The following is a 6,000-nucleotide window of genomic DNA, read 5'->3' on the forward strand; positions in this document are numbered from 1 at the left end:
GTCTCATTTTCTTCTTAGTCTTTCTCTCCTTTCCTCTCTCTTCCCCCCTCTCCTCTCTCTCTTTCAGAAAACCCAAAAAACAAAAAAACAGTTTTATGATTTTAGAGGGCATCCAGTCCAGAAGGTTTGTAGATGTTGATCTCAAAGCATCAAGAGATGGTAGAGTTAGAACAGCAGGGGCAATACGTAGTATTACTTGCTTGTATTTTATATAGCTGTGTTGATGGCATCAGGTGTTCTAGCGAATTTTCTGAGTGGCCCACACAGGAATAGACACAAAAGTTATCCATTCATGGCCTGTTGTGCTTTCCTTGGAGTTTATGTCATGTTTCCCTTCTTCAGCTTGTGGGGCTTCAGGAAATTAAAATAATTTAATTCTCAATGATTCCAAGTCAGAAGGGAGAAAAATTAGAAACATTAATTTGGAGAGGTCGGCAAATCAGAAGACGGGTGACTAATGTCTCAAAAAAACCCCACCTTCAAGGATTACATTATATTGAGGCAGTCATATAGGAAAAATGTGCCGTCGGGGGGAGTTATAGAAATGTATATGACAGACTCCAGAATCTCTCATTGTTCTTTTTTTCTGTGGGTGATGATGAACATCCTACAGGTGTTCTTTATTCCTGGAGGCCTTCTTATTCCTTGGGAAAACTCATTAAAATTGTTAAGAACAAAGCTATCAGAGTACCTCAGCAGGGGTATGTGAACAGGACCATGGCCAGAAAATCATGAAAGCATGTAGTGATTTATAATGATCACATGCTAGAAGGGTTTAACTAGGAAAGGGCTATTTAGTATAATAAGATGCCTCACTTATGTTCACATAAAATTTCCTCACTGTCAGTAATAACCCATAATCCTATGGTCAAGGGGGAGATGAGGCATTGCAATTCCTCTAGCTAGTTCCTGCTGAATCGGGACATCATAGGGGAACCATAGCTTGGAAAAGAGTTACTTTACTTTTGAATTCACCAGAGGGGTCCCTTAAGGAGAGCTGTCAAGCTGTTGACTTGATGAATTTGGAGCTTATGGCAGATAGGCATTTTATGCCCAACTTAAGAATGAGAAAGATTAATACCCCAATAAATAGCAGTGTAAGGCCCCCTTTTATGACTCCCATTAAAACAGAGTGGACCCCTGTTGGTATCCAGGAAAATAGGTTAGTAAACCAGTCACATAAGCCAGAGAAAAAAAGGAGTTTTGTGATCAAGGGTTGTCTGTATCCATGTGGCTTGTTCTTTTATTTTGTTGATGCTAGTCTCCACCTGGAAGGAAGTATTTAGGTAAGTGCAACAGGTAGTGTTTTCCACCATGCATACCCCCTTTGCTGGGCTAGGACATAGTCAACAGCTATCCTGTTATCAAGAACTACCTTGGCCAGGGAATTTAGTGATGTTTATAAGTTTATTAGAGAGATAACAGTTTTGTTAGCTATAATTTCTAACATTCGGGACAAATTTCAGTGAATATGCTCATGAGAAGCTAACTCCCACCAAAGTAAGAGGCTATAACCAAAAAAGTAGCCATCACAATCAGGGATTCCACCTGGCAAATCTCGACTCACTCAGGTGAGTAATTTAAGTGAGTCTCTCTGATGTTTAGTATCTTCATTTGACTATAAATTGAAGGGTACTATGAGGATTCCCAGTAGGCATTGCCTTGAGTTGGTCAAGTTTCATAAACAGAGAGGTCATGATATATTTCTGTTGTTTCCTTCTCAGGGGTAGGGTGAGGCACAGAAATGTTCCCTCGTTTTCAGTAGAGAATTGTGCTATTTGCACTCTACATATAATCTTCCTGGTAATTGGCTTCCTGGTCCACCCCTAGGGAAGAAGGGAGAAGTCATGTACTTGTTGAACTAAGGGGTCCCCATGTTCTAGGACAGAGAGGATTTTGGGTGACAGATCCAGAAATTTGTGACATTGGTAGAGGAAGTAATGGCCTGGGTGATTTCAAACTGGGGCATTATCTTCCCATGCCAGTGTAACTGTGAGAGGAAGGGTTAGATAGGAGAGGTCGAAGTTTCCTTTTAAAGAGATATTTTAGCTTTCCAAGTGGTTGTGCCACCTACTCTTCAGTTAATACAGATACAGGTGGGATACTTTCCTGTGATTTTAGGCCTGCCTTGACCCGGGAGAGATGTATCCAGGGTTTCATTCCTGCAAGTTTTATAGGTGAGTGACTGGTGAGAAGAATCTCAAAGGGGCCCATCCATTTATATGACAACTGGCTTTTGGATCCCTGGTCTCTCCAAGATTTCAGCAAAACAGGATCACCAGGTCAGAAGGCATTTGGAGGGACATCAGATGGATATGCAGACCTATGAGAAGCAAACTCATGGACAGAAATTAATACAGAGCTTAATGATTTAACATAATATGCCATCACAATGTATCTTAAAACGTCCAAAGATTCAGTTCCAGGGGAAAATGCCTGAAAGAGCCTCCCATATAGAATTTCAAAAGGACTCAATTTAAGTCCACTTTGGGGAGCTACTCTAACCTGTAGCAGGGCAAAGGGCAGTGCCTCATCCTAAGTTAGCTGTGTTTCCTGACAGATTTTGGGAATAGTCTTCTTTAAGGTGTGATTTATTTTCTCTATCTTTCCAGTTGATTGGGGTTTCCAAGTTGAACATAGTAACCATTGGGATGTCTAGGCTTTTGGAAATTGTTGGGTTATTTGGGAGACAAAAGCTGGTCCATTATCACTCTGCAAGGTATTAGGCAGACCAAACCTAGGGATGATTTCTTTTAGAAACAAGCAAATGACTTTTAATGCTTTTTCAGTCCAAGTGGGAAAGGCTTCTACCCACCCGGTGAAGGTGTCCACAAACACTGACAAAAACCTGAAATTGCCAGTTACCCAGGACATCTGGGTAAAGTCTATTTGCCAGTCTTCAGTAGGCCAATTTCCTTTATCTTGGATGCCCAGAAGAACAGGAAGACATCTTAGGGTTCTTCTTGAGATTATGCAATTTTTAGTCACCCGTTGTATAGTCTTTTGTGGGCGGGGCCCTATGATGTACTTCTGAACCCACTGGAGGGCAGCATCTCTTCCATAATGAGTGCTCTCATGTACTTGACTCAAAATAGAATATAAGAAGGCCTCAGGTATTAGAATTATCCCACGGGCATCCCCTTTTCATCCTTGTGGGTTTTCAATGTTGTATTCCCATTCTTTGCCTGTTCCTTATCCTTTTCAGAAGATACTGGCTTGTAGGCAGTAAAGTCTAACTGTGGCAATAGGGATTCCATCATAGCTCAATGTCTGTCTCAGCAGCCCATTTAGTTGTTTGATCAGCCTGTCTGTTTTCTCAGGCAACAGAGGTATTATCCCTCTGGTGACCAGGGCAATGCATGATAGCTACATTAGCAGGCTCATTAATAGCATCAAGCAGTTCTGGAATTTCAAGGTCATGTTTGATTTCTCTTTTTCCTGCTGTTAAGAGTTCCCTTTCCTTCCAGACTACTGCATGAGCATGAACTACAGCAAAGGCATAATGGGGATCTGTATATGTATTTACTCTTTTCCCTCAAGCTGGTGTAGAGCCCGAGCCCGGGTGATGATTTTTGCCTTTTGAGTCGATGTCCCTGTGAGTAGGGCTTTAGCCTCTAAATTCTCTTGTAAAATTATGACCATGTACCCCATGCGTCTCTTACCTCGGTCCATGAAACTGCTGCCAACTGTGAGGAGTTCCAAGTCTGTTTTTTCCAATGGACAGTCCAACAAATCAGGTTGTCTAGAATACACTGTCTCAATAACTTGTAATTAGTCATGTTGTAAGGCCTCTGATGTCTCCTTAGGGAGCAAGGTGGTTGGGTCTAGGGAGGATGACACTTGCATCCATACATTTGAATTGTCCAAAAGGAGGGCCTGGTATTTTCTCATCCATCCTTAAGTGGACCAGCGTCTGCCTTTTTTGTTCTAATAATGTGAGTACTTGATGTGGCATGTATACTGTGGTGAGTTGGCCCCGAGTAAAATTTTCAGCTTCCTGCAGGAAGTTGCAGGTAGCAGCCACTTCCGTAAGGCAGGGGATCCAGCCCTTGACAGTATGATCCAATTTCTTAGGAAAATAAGCCACTGGCCAGGGGGTCATGCCTAGTTTCTGAGGTAAAACACCCAAGTTTATTCCCTGTACAGATACTCAGAAGGGCGTGTCCAAGTTAGGAAGCCCCAAGTTTGTGGCTGAAATTAAGTTTGTCTTGATTGTATCCAAGGCCACCTGACATTCTTTTGTCCTTTCTACTGGGTCTTATTATAGCACTTTTAGAGCCTCATTGAGGTGTTTTACTATGAAACCATATTTATGAATCCAGATCTGACAGACCTAGCCATGCCCAAGAATCCTCATAGTTGTACATGGGTGGTGGGAGGGCTTAGACAGGCTATAGCTTTCTTTCAATCTGGCAACATTTCCCTTTGGCCTTTTAATAAGGTAAATCCTAAGTATGTAAGTTTTTGTTTGCAGATCTGTGCTTTCTTTTGTGAGATCTTGTACCCACATTTAGGCAAATTATTTGAGGTTTTTATTTTGTTGCTGCTCTTAAGTGGGGCTCATTATCAGCAAGTCATCCACGTACTGTAACAGCAATCCTTCTTGTAATTGTAAGTGGCTCAAGTCTTTAGCTAGGGCCTCCCAATTAGTGTAGGGGAGTTTTTGAAGCCCTGGGGAGCACTATCCAACAATATTGTTGACTGGTCTGAGTATCTGGGTCACATCATTCAAAGGCAAAGAGTTGTTGCAATTCTTCCACAAGCAGTATGCAGAAGAATGCATCCTTTAAGTTCAAAACTGAAAACCATTCATATTCGCCTGGAATGTTGGCCAGCAATGTGTAAGGGCTGGGCACTACAGGGTGTAAGTCCTGGACTACCTCAATTATGGCACGAAGGTCCTGAACAAATTGATATTCATCTGAAATGAGTTTCTTGACCAGGAGAATAGTAATATTATATGGTGACTGGCAAGGTCTGATTAATTCTGCCACTAGGAGTTTCTGCAGAACTGGCTGAATGCCCTTCTGAGCCTCCTGCTTCAGCAGATATTGTTTCAGACTAGGTTTTATCTTTTTTTTTTTTTTTAAGGATTAACACCTGGGCTAACAACTGTTGCCAATTTTTTTTTTTTTTTTTTTTTTTCTCCCCCTCCCCCCCCCCCCCCCCCCCCACAGTACACAGTTATATATCTTAGTTGCAGGTCCTTCTAGTTGTGGGATGTGGGACGCCACCTCAACGTGGCCTGACGAGTGGTGCCGTGTCCGCCCCAGGATCCGAACCCTGGGTCGCTGCAGCAGAGCGCGCGAACTTAACCACTCGGCCACGGAGCTGGCCCCAAGGTTTTATCTTTTGCGTTTTCAAGGATATATGTATTGGCTGGACCTTCTTTGCTTCCCCAGGCTTCCCATCTGCCCACACATCCAGTCTTACCTCTTTGATTATCTCCAGTGGCAAGGAGACTGGCGGTGATGTTTGACAATCTAGTGGGGCCATCTGGAGCCATAAGGATTGCTCCAGTGGCATTTGCACCTCTAGCTTTCCTGGAGAAAAAGTCACTTCAGCATTCAGTTTACATAGAAATTCTTATCCCAGTAGGAGAATAGGGCATTCAGGCATACATAAAAAACTGTGTTGTAATGTCTTGCCCCTGACTTGGAATTCCAGGGGTTGGAGAAAAGACCACTGTTGAATTTGTCCTGATACTCCAGTCACCAGAGGGAATCTCACTGTCTTTTGTGTCAATTTGGTGTTCAAAAGCAAAAAAGTGGTTCCTGTATCTATCAAAAAGTCAACAAGCTATTTCCCCACTGTCAATTGTACCCAGATCTCTTGTGGGGAAATGGAGATAAGATGATGAAAGTCCAGTTGAGTCCCCGGACACCCTCCTTCTTCATCTGAATTTCCAGTTCTGCTAACCATTTGAGTTTTTCCTCTCCTCCTACCATAATTACTTTCCTTTCCCTTTTGGGGGGCATTCTCTTGCCCAGTGTCCTTCGT

This window comes from Equus quagga, chromosome 2, assembly GCF_021613505.1.
Source record: "Equus quagga isolate Etosha38 chromosome 2, UCLA_HA_Equagga_1.0, whole genome shotgun sequence".
Classification (NCBI taxonomy): Eukaryota; Metazoa; Chordata; class Mammalia; order Perissodactyla; family Equidae; genus Equus; species Equus quagga.